General features: G+C 32.4%; 1 protein-coding gene across 1 annotated transcript in view; it reads left to right on the top strand.

The window, feature by feature from the left end:
- The first annotated feature begins 5,275 nt into the window (after positions 1-5,275).
- Positions 5,276-22,871, top strand: part of LOC124366683 (ras-specific guanine nucleotide-releasing factor 1-like) — a 191,202-nt gene continuing 173,606 nt past the window's right edge. The window contains exon 1 of the mRNA XM_046823283.1: positions 5,276-5,343. The gene's annotated coding sequence lies outside the window, so the exon portion shown is untranslated. The remainder of the gene's footprint in view (positions 5,344-22,871) is intronic.

The raw sequence follows: 22,871 nt of genomic DNA, 5'->3' as shown, positions 1-22,871 counted from the left end.
CATTATTCTACACATTTTAACACATGGTTTAAAAAAAATTTCAATCACAAAATTTTTTATTGCGACTAATTTATAAAAAATACTGAGTATTTTTTTAAAAATTGCCAAAAATCCAAAAAATATTTTTTTATAAAAATATTGTGTTAAAATATGTATATTGTTGTGCTTTATCGAGAAAAAAAAGTTCTAAGTGCTATCATTTATATTTTTTTGGTAAATGTTCCTTAAAGTTTGAGAATTTAACATGGGCTTAAATGGAGCTCCCGACTCCCCTTAAAAGATATGCATCCATAATTGAAATTGAATATAGAATACTATATTAGTGTTAAGTTAGAGAAATATATCGAAATATTGCAAGAAATCTAAAGTTCTAGAAAAATGTACAGTTGTTTTAAGGAATAATTTTTCTCTAAATGGGTGTGTACATATTTTAAATTGTAATAATTTGTCTATGCCATTCTATATATTATCTAGTACCTACAAAGAGTGGTACGCATTTATTACAAATATATTTGTTAGCTATTTCTACGAAATTTTCATTTATTATTGCTAAATGTACTTTATAATGATGTTTTTCTGCTAAGTTAACGAACCAAGAGGAAGGTGAACTGAAGCTAAGCTCAACATTCACTTTAACGAACGACCCATGTTTTAGAGGCTTCCAAGAAATCCGTAATGTTTGCTCTCAGATAACTGTACAAAATTGTAATCTTCCTCTTAACAGGCTCGTGTTACATTTTTTGTCTCCTATATTTCAGTAGAGTGATGTATTTTTTAAATCGGTTAAAAATGGTTTTTTTCAAAACTATTTATACTCTAAATTTCCCTTCTATACAAGCATTCATAATTAAAAAATGTTGTTAAAAATCTGAAATTCCGCAATGAGTAAAACTCATGGTACGGGAATAGTCTTCATTGTACAAGTACACGATCAGGTGTTTTCTTGTAATCAAAACAGGATTTTTTTTTTTTACTTTACCTAGAAAAGTAACGAATCGTCATACGCGTGTCGGAAGCACATAAAATTATAATGTTTCTCCCGTAACACAGTTTTTATCTTGACACACTTCAAAAAAACCTTCAGACGTAAATAAATGTTAAATCAGCGCCAGCTAACTATTTACAGAACAAATAATTGGTTGACAATGGTCACTTTAGCTGTATGACTATGATTTATGTGCCTGTCGATAAGAAAAGATAAAGGTAAGATAAGAAAAGTATGACCTGAAAAATCTTTTAGTTTGGTATGTTTAACCCTTTTATTACCAACACATGTTGACTTCCACCAGAAGTAGGGCAGCTGTCGATCTATGTCTTTCTTAGGGCCAATTTCTCTATCGATTTCAAGATAAAATAGGCTGTGTCCTTGCAAATTGGCTGTCGGATATACATTACAGCTTGTAACAAGTTACAAGGTATAATACAACGTTTCGAGGATTTGAATCTATCCTCTTCGTCAGGTGAGGAGGTATTAGTACATACGAAAATAAAGAACAGAAAGAAGTAAAGATGGGAAAGAAAAGGGTTCAAACATTCTCGAAAGCTGCTTGGTGTCTAGTCCAAGTGTTGTCACTGCAGAGTATTCAAGTCCCTTGCAAGTGCAAATGCAAGCGACTTGTGCTCGGGACTTGCAAACTCTGCAGTGACAACACTTGGACTAGACACCAAGTATATGTTGAGTATGTTTGAACCCTTTTATTTCCCTTTTTTCTCCTTTCTGTTCTTTATTTTTGTATGTACTAATATCTCCCCCACCTGACGAAGATTTCAATCCTCGAAACATCGTGTTAACGATGGCACGTGTCCGAAATCATCTTATCCTGTCAAACCTTCAATCGTCAATAACAAACTTTAAACAAAGAATTATAACCAGTCATCTTAAATTTAATCTTATATGGATGTATATAATTGTAAGAAAAACACATAGAGACGCATTGGAATGGAAATATATTAAATATTAGCACCTACCCGCAATTCACCTGCATTGCATTGCATCTAATATACCATGTATCTGTTTGAATAGTTCCAACGATTACAGTGACATCGTAACTATTTTAGACCAATGTGAGGAAACCCCAAGGCGAAGTTCTTAGCTTTCTTAGCGAAAGCATTTATGATATAGTATGATGGAGTAATAGACGCAATGAGCTTCGACGATTTTATGTAATAGAAATATTGCATTTAGTATCTAGTGTGTTTTTTTGTGATTCCACTTGTATTTAAGGCTTTGAACGCAATTTCATAGGCTTTGCATGTGTATGAACACTTCTGGTTCCAGTGCATTATATTTCCTACGAACTGTACTGTAATTCGAAATACCTATAACGTAATCGGTAAGACATTTTGATTTTGGTTGTTTAGATGGCTTTGAATATCTGTGATGTTACCGCTTATTATACTGCAACTTCTTATGTGACTATTTGGGCGTTCTACTTATAAGTAAATGAGGAATGTAAAAAACGCCATGAAAATAAAAATGTTTTGTATCAAGCTAATACTCCTTGAATGCCGATATGTACCGTAACTATTCTCCAAGAAAACAATAAAGTGTTCTTTTCTATTGTAATAACAATATAGTATATTTAATTAGCTAAGAAATACATAACATGAATTTAAAAAACAGTCTAATAATAATTAGTACGATTATAGCACGTTTATTTATTTTTATAGCAAACAGCCTTGCCTATATACCTGCATTTTTCACACTTCTACTCACACTGAAATAATATAGCTGTATATTTCAAAATCTGTATAATGCAAGCTTTGACGGAGTATATTATTAAATATTAAACATCAAATTTATTATTATTAAAAGTTTAAATTGTAATTTAAATAGTTTATACTCGTGCATAGAAACTATATATAGCTTCTTAATAAATGTATATAAATAATTGTAAACAATATGGAGGTAGGGTCAAATAAATCGAATTAAATATAGTTATTCAATTTCACCAAAACATTACAACTCATAAGATGCAGCGGTTGTTTTAACGTGTGGTAAACGTGCTGATTTATAATTATGCAAACGTTCCACAACTAGCACCAGATTTACCTCAATAAAGTATCTACGCAATTCAATTTAAATTTAAAACTTCACAGAACTATCAATCGCAAAATAATCTGAGTCATAAATAAACAAGGTATGAACACGTAACAGCACGTGTGACGTAACAGGTTTCACTGAAATTGCATGCACAGTTTAATATCTATAGCTTATGTCGTCCGCGAGTTGTATTGCGTACAGAGAGATAGACAATCAGATACATATGAAATATATTCCCTCGGCAAACAAAAAAAAATTACGTCAGCCTACTGAGTGATAGGCTTCAATGACGCTCAGCCAAATTCCATGACTGGACATACACAATTGTAGAATTTATTCGCGTCAAGGTCAAAATAGTGTTTCATTAAACATTTAAGGTCTACGTATGAACTATATCTAAAGATGTCTTGCCACATGATACATTTTCATTTTTGTTAATGAAGTTAACTTTCATAGCAGTGTTCTAATAATAAAGTTCCTGTGAGATATGGATGGTACTACAACGCAAGAGTGTGCTAACTTTACAACTTCACCAATTTTTTACATTGACTTTCTACATTTTTTTCTTTGTCTTTTTACTATAAAAAGTCACATGCTTAAAAGCTCATACGTTTAGACTCAGTTTGTTTACACATTTATTTATTCTGCTATCTTCCGTTGTCATTATAGTTACCCATAATAATATTTGTTAACGCTCAGCCAAATCGACCATGGGTGACATGCACCATCATCGAACTCAGTGTTGCTCATATATAAATAAAGCTCTTGCAAAGTTTCAAGTCTTTAGGTCGTTTTCGAGATCTGTGTGGATAGACAGACAGACAGGCAGAAATGAGTTTTTCCAGCCCATCGAGTGACGAGCTTTGCTAACGCTCAGCCAATAAACATAGTATTTCTCGATTATTTATACTCAAACACTAGTTCTTAGTGGTAAGAAATGTGTTCTTGATTGAATTATTAAAGTACGACTTTCCTTTTCGTTCATAAGAATACATCTTTGCTGTGTATTACGTCTAATAACGTATTACAATGTTAAAAAATGTTGGTTTTAACATAAAATTAAAATGGCATCTTATGTATTAACATGCTATATTAACACTAAATTATAATCTTCTTCAAGATTTTGATGTACATTTTTGATTTGGTAAAGTAATTTATTATATAGTTTAGATTAAACATTATCTGATATTGTATATTACAGTGTTCTATTTTAAGAAGTTTTTAATTCTTTGTTTGCCTCCAATAGATTTTTAGAGTTTTAAAAATTAGACCGTGTTTCAATAGAAGTTTCCATACTCTCATAATGCGTTGGATTTCCTGGAAATAAATCGACTTCATATTTATCCAAACAAATACTATGTTTGCCTGATTCATTATATGTTTTATGTAATACATTTTTTTAAGTTCAGTCCAATTAGATAGAAGTTTAGTTTTCTTTATAGTATGTACCAAACTGTTTGTAAACAAGGCTTTGTCATTACCTATTATTTTGAAGTGGTTGGCAAGGGGTATTTTGTGATGTTCTGCAGTTAAAATCCAAGCTATTAGCGATTGGATTATTATTGATCTAAATCCAAGTCTCCATGCTTGGATTCAGAGGACGTGCTAATGGGAGGTCAAATACTGACCTAAGTATTCTCAGTATTCGGTGTTCAGTAATGGAAAACATGTACATACTTATACAAAAGAGTAAGATATTTTAAATATTCTACACGTTGAAATGAAATGTACACGATTTTTTTGCAAATATAAAAGGACCCAAAAGGTGAGTTCGTTGAACTAAGCTTCCATTCTTTTATCAAAATGTAACCGTGCTAATCAACAGTACATTTCGTTTGTGCAAAGAACAAATACGAAATCTTTATAGTGGCAATTCCAAAAACATCCAATTTATTCACATTTCCGAGCTCGATCGATCTAAAAAGTGATGGCTTAATTTAAATGCAAATGCTGTACGGGGGTCGCCTAGAACTCAACAGGTTGCCTACCCTCGGTAAGAAACGAGAGTTCCCACTAATGAGACTAAAAGGTCGGGACAAAGCGATCGAGTGAGTTGAACACGGTTTATTACAACCCTGTGAGTGGAGACGAACTTGTTGCTCGGGGATGATTTATTAAGCGTATTATTGAGCAGGGGTAGTGCGCATGCGCGAGTGCAGCCAATGGGGCGCGAGGTTAGCTCTGACGTCACGAGACTCGGCCCGGCACTACCTGTTGGCTCAGTCTCGGTCAGTGCCAGTGCCAGGTCAGTGCCTGGACTCGAACATGTGACGGTGCGGGAGAGGGCAGTCGGTCTTGTGGTAAGTCCTTGACTGCTACCCCTTTTGTTTTCCAACTTTCCAGATCTTTCCGCCGAGTTGTCTATGTGCAACCCCGACTTGGCACCTGTTGGACGACTCAAAACATCAAACTATTCATTGTTGAGAGACGAGGAAATTCACAAAGAAATTTAGCTATAGTTAAAAAACTATGGCAGGTTATAAACAAATGATAAACGTTTACTTCTTTATAAACTTTTCAGATATAATTCTGATGAAACTGATAAAATTGTTATTTTGTCAGCGAGAACATTCCTGTTTGAACACCTCCATGTGTTATACTGTTTTTAAGAACAAAACTTTAACTCATGTGTTCCGACTTTTGAGTGTTCTAAAAGTATTTTTATAACTTACCTCATACGGCACGTAAAATATAACAACTAATTGAAAGTTAAAGTTTTTTTAGCAACCTGTAACTCTATAATAACAAAATATAATCAGTACAAATACCACAACTAAATTAATAGCTAGTAAAGATTTATTTTTCACCAGTTTGAATTGTAAGTCATTTAATTAAATGATTAAAAGAATGAACACACAAGAGATTATTTAAAACACGAATTACGTGTTTTATAACTTGTCAAATAACTATTTAAAATAATTCAAAATAAACCAATTAAATTATAATTTTCGTAATGATAACATTTTGAAACCTCAAAATTTTCATGAATGTATTTTTCATCTTACATTGATTAAATAAACTCACTAAGTTAGATATTGGATAAGTAAATAATAATTAAAATTAAGGATGACAGTAAACTCCGTAACTTGTTGAATCAAGAACACTAACTGAATAAAAATTGATATTTTTATAAAATACCCCACATTTAAATTTTGTTTCAACACAAAAGAAACATGGGGGAATAAATTACAAAATAAATAAATTAACAAGCAAATGAATAAACTTTATCTCACTAATAACATAAAAAAAAATAATATTCTTACAGCATTAATTTTAAAAAGAGAGCTGCATGATTGAAGCGATTTTAAAACCACATAAGTATTATTAAGTAACTTAAGAAAATATAAATTACAAGGAAAAGCATTATTCTTGGGAAATAAGCCTGCATTGGCTGTGCCTATGCGCAGACTCAAGTAATTAATGATGGATTAATTGGAGCTATTAATTTCTGGATGTAATTAATGGACTGAACTTTAAAAATGTATTAAATAAAACATATAATGAATCAGGCAAATATAGTATTTGTTTGGATAAATAATATGAAGTCGATTCATTTCCATGAAATCCAACGCATTATGAGAGTATGGAAACTGCTATTGAAACACGGTCTAAACTGCGTGAGGTTACATCTATATATACGTACAAGTTATTGTTTCTTATAAAATTGTTTTTGTATTCGAATGTAATCAACTACCCTTAGTAGATACTTCATAGTAAAACAACAAGAAATATTCTTGTATTTATATGAACAATAAATAATCTAAGAAAAAAAAAACAGTGAGACAATTAGATTTCAACACTGAAAGGTTGGGACGCTGACCATTTGTAACTTATTCTTCGTAGAGCTTACGCCTAAACAATCCAGTGAGATTAACAGAATAATTGAAAACTTGAAAGGGCTACTGACCTTTTAAATTATTTTTCGTAGATCTTACGCCTAAACAATCCAGTGGAGCAAAACAGATTCATTGAAAGTTTGAACAAGGGATGTTGACCTTTTGTAACTTACTGTTCATAGAACGGTCACCTAAACAATCCAGTGAGACAAAAATTTTTCATTAGAGAGTTGAAAAAGGGCTGCTGACCTTTTGTAACTTACTGTTCTTGGGGCGGACACCTAAACAATTCACTGAGACAAAAATTTGTCACTGGAGGATTGAACAAGGGCTGCTGACCTTTTGTAACTTACTGTTCATAGAGCGGACACCTAAACAATCCAGTGAGACAAAAATTTGTCATTAGAGAGTTGAACAAGGGCTGCTGACCTTTTGTAACATACTGTTCATACAGCCTACATCTAAACAATCCAGTGAGGCTAACGGAATCATTGAAGGCTTAAACAAAGGAACCTTTTGTAACTTACTGTTCATAGAACGGACACCTAAACAATTCACTGAGACAAAATTGTTACTGGAGGGTAGAACAAGTTATGCTGACCTTTTGTAACATACTGTTCATACAGCCTACATCTAAACAATCCAGTGAGGCTAACGGAATCATTGAAGGCTTAAACAAAGGAACCTTTTGTAACTTACTGTTCATAGAACGGACACCTAAACAATTCACTGAGACAAAATTGTTACTGGAGGGTAGAACAAGTTATGCTGACCTTTTGTAACATACTGTTCATACAGCCTACATGCAAACAATCCAGTGAGGCTAACGGAATCATTGAAGGCTTAAACAAAGGAACCTTTTGTAACTTACTGTTCATAGAGCGGACACCTAAACAATTCACTGAGACAAAAATTTGTTACTGGAGGATTGAACAAGGGCTGCTGACCTTTTGTAACATACTGTTCATACAGCCTACATCTAAACAATCCAGTGAGGCTAACGGAATCATTGAAGGCTTAAACAAAGCAACCTTTTGTAACTTACTGTTCATAGAGCGGACACCTAAACAATTCACTGAGACAAAATTGTTACTGGAGGGTAGAACAAGTTATGCTGACCTTTTGTAACATACTGTTCATACAGCCTACATCTAAACAATCCATGAGGCTAACGGAATCATTGAAGGCTTAAACAAAGGAACCTTTTGTAACTTACTGTTCATAGAGCGGACACCTAAACAATTCACTGAGACAAAAATTTGTCACTGGAGGATTGAACAAGGGCTGCTGACCTTTTGTAACGTACTGTTCTTGGTGCGGACACCTAAACAATTCACTGAGACAAAAATTTGTCACTGGAGGATTGAACAAGGGCTGCTGACCTTTTGTAACATACTGTTCATACAGCCTACATCTAAACAATCCATGAGGCTAACGGAATCATTGAAGGCTTAAACAAAGGAACCTTTTGTAACTTACTGTTCATAGAGCGGACACCTAAACAATTCACTGAGACAAAAATTTGTCACTGGATGATGGAACAATGGCTGCTGACCTTTACTGTTCATGGTGCGGACACCTAAAAAAATCAGTGAGACCCACTGACGTTAACATTAGAAAGTTGAGTAAGTGCTGCAAACCTTGTGTAAACTTACTTTATGAAATATTTTAAATTATTTGATGGCTATGTGTTATTTTCAGCATAAAATACAACATTCTATGCCATCTTAGTATAAGTTATTAAAACAAATTAAGTTAAAGAGATCTAGAACTACCAAAAACATAAAAATCGACCAGTAAATAAAGTAGATATAAGATTTTAACATTGTTGTAACTCACGTTTATTGATGCCGTAAACATGCGAACAATAATGATTTTTCCGTGCATTTCAGCAGTTAAGAGCTTATATCTACATTGTTTAGTGACAAATGTTTATGATTTTGCTGACCAAATTTTTGTAATTAAGTGCAACAAATCTTTATTATTAAAAAATTATATTAAGTACCAAGTAACCAATAATAAATTTTTCATAATTATTAAATGGCAACATTTCTTAACAAAAAATGTATTATTTGGCAGACTTTTAAACGTATAAATTAATTACATATAAAAACTAAATACAAAATTTAGCTAACAAGATAGTTAAAATATATTAATAACTATTAAATAACAAAGGTTTGTTAACAACAAATTTATTATTTGATAGACTTTTAAACTAAATAAATTGTTTACATATACAAATTGAATGCAAAATTTTAGCCACCAAGGTAGTTAAAACATGTCAATTTCGTTTCAATTATTTATTTACTTAATTTACTTACCTTTACCGATCCGAAATGTACATTGTACAAATAAAAACTACAAACGTGTTCAAATGTTTATTCTTATAATTTTATTGGTTTATACGGTATTAAACTTCAAAACTTCATCCCTTCATCATCTTGAAACGTGCTATGATGATATAATATTATTTTTATATTAAATGGTGACTGTAAGAAACAAATTGTGCAGAATTTGAGTTTTTTATCTATACTGTTTCCTAAGATAAATAAATAAAAATCTAAAAAACACATACATACAGACAGACGATGAACTAAGCATTTCTGACCCGTGTCTATATTATATTTGTATTTACCCTAAGATCAAATTCCCAAAATATTTTTGGAGAAATTTCCGGAATTACGAACTTGTAATCACTCTGTATAAAGAAAAGTAATATAATTTTAACGAAAAATAGTTTCCTTTTAAAGAGGAAACCCCGGATATCTGGCGGTCCGATATGTGATCGTCAGACTAGTATAAAATTAAGAAATCCAAGAAACATAGTACACCGAATACGAGTAGAATTTTTATATTCCTCCAAGTTTAATTTTACAACCTTTCAAAAAGTGTATTTGTAAACAAATCCAAGAGCAAGGCGTTCTTAGGCAATATCACAGCTGTATGCATATTGCGTCATCACTTTTGGAGGGCTGAATCCTATTGTATTGGTATATTTGTATTAAAATAATTCACATAGTTAAATATTTGCAATTGGGGAGTATCTTTAAACTTATGCATTGAATCATAGGTTGGAAAGAAGTGCTTCTTGATGGTACAAGGTTTCTTAAGTTGGTGTACTCGGTTCTCGGTTGGAGTGCCGAACTGTTAATTAAAAAAAATAATTTTTAGCAACAAGCCCCTAATATATCTTCTCTAGATGCGGGGGAATAAACAATTTTATTATGATTCCATAAGGAATTGATGGCATGCTATGTAGAATGTTTGGAAATACCTTGGTAATCTGGAAATTAGAACTAAAGAAAATAATATGAAGATAAAAACACAAGTTATTGCAGAACGTGTATAAAACGAGACATACAATTAAAAATATACAAAAGTCATTAGTTTTATTCATAATTCATTACAAATAAAACATACTAATCCTTTGTCATAATTTATTTTCTTACTGTAAAAATTTACATTATTTTCTTCAACCGTTTTTCAAGCGCCCGTTTTAAAATGGCAATAATTATTATTTAAACGTTTACGGGTTTTATGGAATGATATTTTTTATATTTTCTGACCTCGAAAAAGTTACCTTTGAGCTATCTATGGCTGTATAGTAAAAAAACCTAACCAAGAACGATTACACAATCTTAAACTATCCGTCTAAGTGATACATAAACTTTAAAAACATGTTATGAGGTTCTATTTTGTAGGTTATAAGTCGCATAACGCTCCATACTGCTGAATCAAAAAAAACCTGATAAACTTCGCTTAAGAAGGTTTTCAAAGCATCTAATCTGGAAGGGCTTCAGAGCGGTTGGCTTGGTACCCTAAAAAGTAACAGATGTTTACAAATTTGTGTTAATTTCCTTAGACATAAATAGCTGCCTACCATCGTCTCTTTCGGTAAAATTATTTTTAATAGCTTCTTGCCAACAATATTTATGAGAGTTCTCATAGACTGTGACCTGCAAAGGTATTCTCTCATATCATTAATTGGCAATACAACTACAACAGTTCAACTACTATTGTGCTTCCCAGTTTATGTGCCATGGCATTAGGTATTATGCATGAGAGTTTCATCTTACAAAATACGAATGGTGGCGCATTGTTAAGGCCCCAGCATGTCCGTCTTAACAAGATACTCTTGGTCTAAGAAAGAACCCTATTGATTTCGGATTTAAGAGATTAAGGGTAATCCTTCCGGTCTATATGTTTGTCCATCTGTCCGTATTTGCTATAAATCTTGATAGAAAAGTCCTATAGACAACTTGATACATAGGTAGTAGCTCTTGGTGCGAAGGAATATTATTAATTTTGGAGTCAAAAGTCAAAAGACAGTCCGTAATCTCTCAATTTGTCCATCGACCCGTCTTTGCGATAATTCTTAATAGAAACATCCCATAGACGTGAATTGATACATAGATAGTAGTTCTTGGTGTGAAGAAGAATAATTAATTTTGTTACAATTTGTGTAGGTTAATTCAGTACTAGTTAATTTTTTAAAATATTAGTAACAAAATTGGCCTAACATTAACAGAAGGTTGACTTATGTATGAAACCACAATAAGTTTACGTTTTAAAATATTTTCCTTGTGGCTTATTATGGCCTCATCCCATTTAATGCGGTGATCTTCAAAACAACAACTTCGAGCAGTATTAGATGTTTCCGTTAATCCTTTTTTATTTTTGTCTTCAGTAAAGAGTTGATACATTTTATTTATCTTCAGTTTCTGACTGAGTGTTGTGATCTGATTTACTTACTTTTTTAATTTTTTGTGTTTTACGAAAACAGTTTTAATTATATGTCAATCCCTTATGTGTCGGAAATATAAGGAAACATATAAATATAGGCAGAAGGTTTTAAAAATTAAAAATAATTTTGTGCCAAAAATGACACGCCGAACTCAAAAAATGTGTTTACAGTATAGTGTTAAAGTTACAGTGTTAAAACTGATATGAAATACATAGGCAAGACAAAAATAACACTACGTGTGTAAGTTAAAAAAAACTAAAGTCAAGAGAAAAACGGGGTAGTAGGAATATCTATTATTATTTATTTTGCACTTATTTATGAGAGACAGAGGGTATCAGATTTGTATAAGAACCGATTAAACTTTTTTTACGTTTTCTTTTAAACCCATCTTTATCTGAGCACAAGCTCTTCGCTTTGTTAAAATCAAAGAATATGCAATTACTTTGACAGATTTGTAATGGTCGACTAAAAATTTAGTTGCTGACCCATGTTTCTGTTTTACAAAGATGAAATATTTTAAGGACTTCTCTTATTCATAGATTTAAGTTTTGTACATTATTACTTCGTGTTGTCAGTTTTTTATACATTAAATAGGTACTTTTACATTGAAATATGCCTAATATGATGTTTTTAGGAAAACAGAACAATCTTAAACAAAAGATAGGGCTGTTAAAAGTAACAATAATGTAATCTAGTTTTTTTTAAACATAATATAAGTAGAATTAGGATTCTTGCATTTATGACCTTGAGTTAATCAGAAGTTAACAAACTATTCTTCCCCAGAATATATAGTGAACAGTGGTTTTCATCCCATTCACCTAAATGGTTTTGAAACCTAGTCGATTATAATTAAGGAGTTTATATATGCATAGAGAGCATCTCCACTCATTAGTACGCAGTCAGGTATCAGGTCTTTTCTTTAACAAGCTACCTCACAATAGGCTACATACCGTGGATGTCTGTGGGACCGAGAGAGAGGCGCTTCCAGTGGACTACGTAGTTGTTCAGGGTAGTACGCTGGGCCCAATTTTCTTTTTTATACACCTAAGCAATATTTCTAAATCAAATCTGGATGGTAAACCTGTGTTACTTGCCGATGGCAAGCTTATTTTAATTAAAGGTAACGATTGGGTTGGTGCTTGTTCTAAAGCTGTATATGACATCATGGTCTTAAAAAAAGGGTTTCATCAAACTAATCTTTCACTGAATACCTCAAAAACTCAATTTATGCCCATTTCTCTCACGGAGTCTACAGACTATGCCATGAACAACTTAGTTATAACAATGAATTGAATGAATGAATTCACTCTTGTGAAAGTATTAAAAATATTTCGTCTTATAAATATTTGGGCGTTATTTATGACAAGCATTTAAAAGGCCTTCTCATGCTGAATATGCAAGAGTGAAGGACTTATTTGAATTCAAACAATTAATTGAAATTTTAAACGAAAACAAAATTAATCTTGTCTATATTGCCTACGCTAAATCATTGTTTTCATTTGGAGTAATAGCCTGGGGTGGATCGTACAAAACACTTTTACAGCCACTGCAGGTGGTTCAGAAGAAAATCTGAAAAGTGGGTTACAAAATATGTAAGATATATCCTACTGTCACTATCCTACTTCTATCAAGAAACCGCAATTCTAAAAATCCGTACAATCTTCATAAAAATAACCCTCATTCATATTAATAACTTTTTTTTAACAATTTCACATTCTTATAATATTCGATATTCAGGAATATTGGAGTTTTTCCAATGCAAATTAATCCATACCATCTACTAACTATTTCTATATATCCCATTTTCTATTTATAAATCTTTTCAATATTTTCCTGATAACCACATTTTCGATTCACCATTTATAATTACGTATATGAACAACGCTCTCAAATGAATGGTCGTCTCTTATCAGTATTGACGAAGCTGAATCAATTATTACAGCTGAATACAGGCGGAACTAACGTTGGCCCTCCCCTCCTTATCTAACCTGTCACTCCACTACCGACAATTATGAATGGTTTATGTAGCTCTCAGTATAATTTATTTATTCCACTTTATTCACTTTAATCCTCTGCAAGCAATCACTGTGTATGATATGATGTTCTGTTGTTTCTTTTTTCTATATTATGAAATTGTACCATTCTAGATTTTATGACTTTTAATTATTTGCCTTAAATTGTCATTAGTACGGTAACTAATTAATTATGTTTGTGTATGCGCGTACGCTCCGCGTAGGTTCGGATGGTTTTATACTTAATAATGACAATCACACAATACAATCCGCCCACAATTTCGTGGAAGGAATTCGAGCCTGCGACAAAGCTTTCTGTTCATGTAGGCTTATTTCCTAGGTCACTAATATTTTTTATTAATATGTCATAAAATAATTCAACTTTTAAAATAGTTTAACTCCAAATATTACTGAATGTACAACTAGTTATGTAAATTGACTCCATAATTGTATATTATTAACTAAACTTATAATTACCACTTAATTTGGATTATCGTAACTTTTATTATATTTTTAATAAGTTTTCATATACCACATTTGGAAATGATTAAATTCAAATCCCGCAAAGATAAAAATGTTTGTTTTAGCATCTGACTATGAATTGATTGTTTTTGTTAGGAAATTAAAACAAAAATACTCAATCAAACATAAAGAGTTGGGGGCAATTATTTTTATCCACTTGATGAATAAAATTACTACGTTTATGGGATGCTCCCTGTGGAGTGTGAGAGAGAGATAAAGCTATGAATGGCAAGTGAAGTAGCTGGAATGTAATGTATCGTCAAGGGGGGTTGTAGGGTGGGGGAAGAGTGAAAAGAGGGGGGGGGCAGAAGTAGATTGTCTGTCTCACAGCTGTTGGTTACCATGAGATGACGTCACTATCCGAATCGGTCACAAAACGAGCTGCTTGTAGCAAGTCTTGTCTCGTCAAGACTTCTATCAAATTTTGCATTGAACTGTATCGAAAGAGATTAAAAGTAAACAAGGACTATTAACAATATTAAAGATAGTTATAAATAGTATATTAACTACAGAAATATATACACATATATATTATGAAAATCTAAATTTCCTCTAGTTAAATTTATTTTCCATTCACCTACTGCAATAGCATACATTTTAACCAAAATTTTTAAGAACATTATTAGCTGTTCCTTAATTCCACTGAAAACTACTAAAATAATGTTGAATATAGTAGTATTTTTTATTTTTGTAATTTTAACCATCGTGGTTTAAAAATATGTGACAGCAGAAAACAAAGATTAATTTATACGAACACAGATTAGCACATTAACACATTAGCCCTCAACACTTCAACATGTCACTCAAAAGACAGCCAGTTGTAATGACTTCATTTACTTGCCAATTTAATAGTTATATCGTAACACGAATCTCCTCATATTACAGATCAGCTGTTACAAGTTGCTGAACCGGTTGTAATGACTTTTTTGACTTTTTAATTTAGCGTTTGCAGTAACACGATTCTCCTCATAGTACAGATCAGAGCTGTTACAAGCTGCTGAACCGGTTGTAATGACTTTTTTGACTTTTTAATTTAGCGTTTGCAGTAACACGATTCTCCTCATAGTACAGATCAGAGCTGTTACAAACTGCTGAACCGGTTGTAATGACTTTTTTGACTTGCTAATTTAAGGGTTATGCAGTAACACGATTCTCCTCATAGTACAGATCAGAGCTGTTACAAGCTGCTGAACCAGTTGTAATGACTTTTTTTTACTTTTTAATTTAGCGTTTGCAGTAACACGATTCTCCTCATAGTACAGATCAGAGCTGTTACAAGCTGATGAACCAGTTGTAATGACTTTTTTGACTTGCTAATTTAAGGGGTTTGCAGTAACACGATTCTCCTCATAGTACAGATCTACATCAGAGCTGTGTTACAAGCTAGTAATGACTTTGTGACTTTGTTGCTTTTTTCCTCATAGTGAGCTGTTAATGACTTTATTGGCTTGCTGCAGTAACACGATTCTCCTCATAGTACAGATCAGAGCTGTTACAAGCTAGGTTGTAATACTTTTTAATTTAGCGTTTGCAGTAACACGATTCTCCTCATAGTACAGATCAGAGCTGTTACAAGCTGCTGAACCAGTTGTAATGCTTTATTGGCTTGCTAATTTAAGGGTTTGCAGTAACACGATTCTCCTCATAGTACAGATCAGAGCTGTTACAAGCTTCTGAACCAGTTGTAATGACTTTATTGACTTTTTAATTTAGCGTTTGCAGTAACACGATTCTCCTCATAGTACAGATCAGAGCTGTTACAAGCTAAGGTTGTAATGACTTTTTTGACTTTTTAATTTAGCGTTTGCAGTAACACGAATCTCCTCATAGTACAGATCAGAGCTGTTACAAGCTACCGGTTGTAATGACTTTTTTGACTTTTTAATTTAGCGTTTTGCAGTAACACGATTCTCCTCATAGTACAGATCAGAGCTGTTACAAGCTGCTGACCAGGTTGTAATGACTTTTTTGACTTTTTAATTTAGCGTTTGCAGTAACACGATTCTCCTCATAGTTACAGATCAGAGCTGTTACAAGCTGCTGAACCAGTTGTAATGACTTTATTGGCTTGCTAATTTAAGGGTTTGCAGTAACACGATTCTCCTCATAGTACAGATCAGAGCTGTTACAAGCTGCTGAACCAGTTGTAATGACTTTATTGGCTTGCTAATTTATTGTTTGCAGTAACACGATTCTCCTCATAGTACATATCAGAGCTGTTACAAGCTGCTGAACCAGTTGTAATGACTTTTCTGTTTTGCAAATTTAAGGGTTTTCAGTAACATGAATCTCCTCAAATTACAGTTTAGTATTACCATAAGTTTTGCAGCCAGTTAACTTTTCATCACACTGATCTCTTCATAATACAGAACAGGGTTATTACAGGCTGGTTAGCTGACAGTAATGACGTCACTGCTTTATCATACAAGTACTATCTGTCAGTGTAGAAATTTCAACCTACAATGATTATTTTGGATAGAGTAAAAGAACGTATGATATTGTAAAAGACTCATTTTACAAACTGACTTAGTTTAAACATAAGTTTATTTATATAAAATCTATTAATAGAAATAAATTAATAAAATATTATAATATTTAACGGTTTTGAATGAGTTTTCTAATTATTTTTTGAGGGTTACCCGAGAGGGGGTGCGGTTGAATTGGAAAAGACAACCCTCTCATCTGAGTACTCTCTATTCATTTGCAAACGACAATCTGTCTGCTAGTCCCATTTTCATTCTGTACTTTCTTGAATGAAAATATATTAAAACTATTATAAAATCCGCTATATACTGTTTTTTTTTTCAAATAGTACACGCAAAATATTACCATCCGATAAATGCTAGTGAAATTAATACGTGATTAATTTATAGAAGTAAAATAACTTTCAACGAATGCAGTGAAAGTGGAAATTGAGTTTGTTACTTGTTACTACTACTACCAAAGAAACAACAACTCTGACGCTTTGCGAAGTCAAAACTTAGTCTCAGCAAATATATTTTTAACTTGTACACAACAAACGTGTATCTCTCGGCAACGTGATAGCTTATTTCGGATTTCACCTGTCAAAAGAAGTTGCTGAAACGTGGGAAATCAAATTCCCTCTTACTTCTTTGTTGGTATCTCTAGTTTCATTACTACCTTTATTTGTTTCATATAACAGGCTAAAGTGTAATAGTTTGTATTTTAAAGGGTATATTTAAGTATGATTATTAAATTTAGTAATTTAAATTATTTTCAGATTATACGATTTGAACATTTCATTTACTCGGCACTACTGTCTCGCACACCCTTCCCTTATGAGTTCATCTTCAGCAAACAATTTGTTAAGTCAAACATTTTTTACAACACATGAACCATTTTATTAAGCTCAATATAAAAACACAATATATTTGTGTATAAGTAATATTCCAACTTGAAGCCACTAATAAATGTATATAAGAGAAAGACATTGTATAGTCAACAGTGAGTTAAAATTTGCATTAGTCTTTTTTCCAAAACATCAACATAAATTATTATAATCTGAAGTAATTTCTTTCAGTGCTTAGTGAGGAGTTTGTCACAATACAGGTATGTAGTGGATATAAGTAACATATAAAATCAAAGCAAAACACATTTTATTCAACATAATAAGGTTTAAATTTTAGTGTCGTTACTTTCCGTCAGTTATACATTTACAATATAATGCACATTCCTACACTTTTATTAACTGTTTTCATTAAAAACCCTTAAAAAAGTGTTCTTTAACGTCCCTACCCTGCCTAGAGCATGTCATTCTCTTATATAGGCGTATATAGGCTCAAGGGGGCCTAATCCCCCCCCCTGAAATTGTGAAATACAAACACAAAATTGCAGTCAATAAATCTTTAGGCTAGACCACATTTATGAAGTGTTACAGCTCAAAAAGTAGGGTAAACATTCCTGACCCCCTATTTCTTGAGGTATTTTATAGGTGTGTAAGCCCCCCGTGAATAATTTTCTATATACGCCACTGAGTCAGTGATATTCTAAGAGTTCATGCCACAAGAAGTTTGTTAGTTTGAGAGTACGTGATACTCGGATGTGTCAGAGAGAACGTTGGTAATATATTACACGTATTCCTTGCACGTACTCGTATGTACAAATGACGTATCCCTTACATCAAAGGCGTGAATAGAATCTTAGTTCGAGGCGGAGAGTTAAAATTAACGCTAATTCAGTAATAACGGAACGTTATGCACCATCATTATCCTGTGGTGCTCCTCAGAGAAACAGTTTGGACACCAGATGGTATAATGCTGGTTGCAACATGTTGTAAGGCTCATATTAACTGGAACAGAATACAACTGATACACATATCATTATTTAAAATGAAGTCACTGAAAAGATTCAGAATTCAGATGAAAGGCTTTAAACGTATTGTCACTTTATCAAATAATTACACTATGCATAAAAAAACGAACAAAACTAAAAGATTACATATCTTTAATAATAAAATTATATATTTTTTGAATTTAAATTAATTTAGAGGAAAAGTTATAGCTTTAAATATTTTAAAAAATTATATGAAATACGAAGATAACCTAAAATAGCTAAATTATAAGTACTTATGTATGTATTTATTCAAATTCTGTCAAAGGGGTTTCTTGCTAGAAAAACCGTCAACTTCAAATAAACCGAATAACCGATTATCGAATGACCCCTCAGAATGGAACGAAAGGCCTGCCAACCTATCTAAAAAATTAACTTCATTGCATGATCAAACGTCACATGATTGCACTAAGTTTAAAGAATTGTTTATCCTTAAATTAACTGCGATTACTGTAGGTGAATCACAAGATGACTCCTGGCATCATTGCATACTTTCAAATTGAAGGCGCTGGCCACCAGTCTGCAGACTGTAACTGTAATCGTGCGCACTCTAATGTCATGTGCTAACGTTATAACGATTACAGTTTTCATTGAAATTATATAAGTGTTTAAATATTACATAGTTAAATATTTTGTAGTGTTTTAAAAAAGCTTTAACTAAAATAAACCGCGTAGGAAATGAAATTTGAAAATTAAACCAAACATTACGTCCAAATAGTATTTTTGTCAGTTAAAATTAGTTAACCATAAACAGTAAAGTCATTTAATAACTCTTTTAGTTACTTAAATTACAGACAAGAAATTATAGTAGGTACAATTTAAAACCTTAAAAAAGGCATTATACAAATATAAATAGTGCCAAATTTAACAAAATTATAGTCTCAGATTTACACGTTAAATGAATTACGCTAAGGTTTTTTAATTAAATGTTGTCGTTAATAAAGTTCGTACAGAATTGATTGACAACATTGTGTTAATTTAAACACATTTATTTGAGAGCTATTGAATATAAAAATAAGAAAATCTACAATATTTCTTCATTTATAGTAGAATATAATTATTTTATATTTAATGTGGCGTTAAATTCCTTACAAATTCCACGAACTACAAAAACTAACTTAAAAATAACTAATACCTAATATTTAAACAAAATTAAATGAAGTAAATATTTTATTACATTTATAAGAAATAAGTTATGAAAATGGCGCCATGTTAATATGGGGAATACATATGAATTCCTCTACGAAATTTTATATATTAGTCGGTATCTTCTTCGACTACTTTTCCAAAGCTTATCATTTTTTTCATCTGCAGCCAATTTCGATTTCAGACGATCTCGATGAATCACTTTCACTATTTTCTCTAAGTTGAATAATCATTACATCCACAGCATCATCCACAATTCCTTCTTTCACCTAGTATTTACTCTCAATTTTGATTACGTGAACATGATTACATTTTCAGTAGTTGCTGTAGAGTTGATGACGACATATTACCTCATGTATTATTGTATCTAATATTGTGTTTAATTTTTGACCAGATAAACTCTATTGTGTTTAAATCACACCTGTATGGGGGAATTCTTAATGCTGTGAAGCTCTGTTCTCTTTCAGGCGCGCACTATCCAAAAATCCATCTTTTGATCTTACATCAACAATTATTTAACGGGTTGAGGAGACCATATAAGACAAAACACCATCTACAGCATTACTCTGCCAACACTCGAGGGAAGTTAAGTTTCCGTCTACCCATGTTTAATCTTGATAAAACACTAAGGGATTTTATCTGGCGTACATATCTGTACCTCCAATGTATAATGCCCTCTCGTTTTAACAAGACTCTCTCTTCTGACCACATTTCCTCCACTTGAATCTCATTACCTTAAGAATGCGTATTAAAGTACATTCGCCCCATTTAAACACATTTGTTTCACGTAGTACGGGTAATAATTTCTTAGAAGTTGAAACAACCTATTTGTTGACTTACAGATCCCTTGTCACGTCTAAAATAACCCTCCTTTCAAAGACATCAGGTCGGTTCCTATTTTTCCAGGACTACGAAGTTTTTCATTTGGTGTATTCTTCGCTTTCTTCCGAATTCTTTCTACAATTTTTTTGGACACGTTACAATAATTTGCCGCCCGCACAGTTGCCTTAGATTTAGGCAACAATGCCTAAATCCCCGCATCCGCCTAATCCGTTGCCTTAGTTTTTAGTTGACAACGATGTTTCCCACGCTTCTTCATCACAATACTTAATTACAATTCTGATCACATATATTTCATCATTACATATCATAACGCTAATCTTTCGAACAATAGCCATTATAGCTACAGTATAAGCATAAAAACAATCAAAACCACGTCAACAAAGGAACGTCTGTTACAGCTGTGACTTTAATAATAATTAGCTTATAGACTAGCCACTTAACAGTCTTACAAAAAACAAAAATACCCTCTTATATAACATTAAGTCTAAGGTTTACAGTGGATTATGATGTACTTTATTTTAAATTTTGTTATTTGTTATTGTTATTTTAATGTATAATGATTTATTATTCACCAATTAGAGTAAATACCGATTCATTGTTGTTCTTCAGTGTTAATATAGTGCATGACATAATATTTTAAACAAAATAGTCTATGCGTGTTACTAACGTAAGTGCCTGCAAAATTAGGTGATACCGCTACAATACACAGCTGCACCGAGTGACCCGGTCGTCTCGTGACTCCCCCACAGTAACATCATGATTAGCGTACAAACTGTACGCTATACCACGTGTCGCGTAACATGCTTCGCTGAGATTGTTCGCAATACAGATCGATTCATTCTCGAGATGTCCTGATGACAGACAGACAATCGTACAGAAAAGAACTTCCCCCGGCAGAGAAAATTCAATTACGCTCAGCCAAATTCCATGTTTTGACATGCACCATCATCAAACTCATTTTACCTATTCAGAAATAAAATTTCGTTCACAATTTAAAGTCTAGATAAAATATCTTTCTAGAAATATCTTACTACATGATACATTCACATTTTTTTGGTGGTCATAGCAGTATTATACGTACACAGTATAATAAGTGCTTGTGAGCTATGGAGGATACAACAAGAGTGCTCTGAAATCTAATCTTGCCACGGACTTTGAACACAGCATGTCCATTCTATTATTTAATTTCTCTTTAATCTATAAATAAAAATGTCACATCTTAAAATATCATCTGCTTGTCCTCAGTTTGTTTAAAAAGTATTTATTGTACTATTTCTTGTTGCCATTATGGTTTACATAACACTAATGCTAATGCTCATCCAAATACCACATTGTGAAATTCACTATCAATAAACTCATTGTTACTCATATATAAATGAATCTTAATGCAAAATTTCAAGTAGATAGGTCAGTTCGTTTTCAAGATATCGTGCGGACAGACAGACAGACAAACAGAAATGTAATTGTTCCAGCCCCACGAGTGATAGACTTCGCTAACGCTCAACCATTAAATACCAATGTAAACATGTTTTACTTATATTTTTGCCTTCAACTTTGACTTTTTTAATCCTAAAGTCAATAGTTCTTCCTTAGGCCAAGAGGATCTTAGTTTCCTGTTTCTAGGACATTTTTATTATGAGCTATTCCGCGAATAGACAGTCACAATTTTAAGAAGACCTTTTCTGACCTTATAATGACATGAGGTACCTTAAAGAGGCGAGGAAAACCTCAGGGAAAACCCCTTTGGTATTTAATTATTATAGACGTGTGTATAAAGGACGTACGAGTTTCTGAACACTCCTATGAAAGTGTACTTAAAAAATTCCAAAATTAGGTCTAAGTTGTAGTTATTGTGTAAAAATGTACTGCCGGGAATAAAAATAGAACAGCCAAGAAAACGATTCATAAACTGGTTTTTTCAATCTTTTCCGACATTTTATTTATGTATTAAACCTGAAACAGCATTCATGTGGTAGAAGTTGGCTAGAGAAGGGGCGAGAATATAGAAGAGTATATGCGTTCAACAACAAAATTGCATCAGTGGCGCGTTTCCCTTGTGTTTCATTATTTATGCATGAACCCCTAGAAAAGTATTCATCTCTTAAAAGTCGGCTGAGGAAGGGATAATGTGGGGAGTCAATTCACTTTGATCTTTGAAGTGTGATTATAAGACTTGTTTTGTAATCATACTCATTAATAACACGTTCTTAATGGTGTAAAAACAATACAACAGTAAAAACGAGTATTAAATCGTGGTATATATTATTTCATATATTTCATATATCATTTAAGCTTTAAAATATAACGTATATAAAAATGGAACTTTAATTTTTATAAAGTAGGTACTCATAAAAATAAAATTTGATAATTTCTAC

This window comes from Homalodisca vitripennis, chromosome 7 (assembly GCF_021130785.1).
Source record: "Homalodisca vitripennis isolate AUS2020 chromosome 7, UT_GWSS_2.1, whole genome shotgun sequence".
Taxonomy (NCBI): domain Eukaryota; kingdom Metazoa; phylum Arthropoda; class Insecta; order Hemiptera; family Cicadellidae; genus Homalodisca; species Homalodisca vitripennis.
The sequence above is the reverse complement of the archived record's forward strand: the minus strand, read 5'-3'. Positions and strand labels throughout refer to the sequence as shown.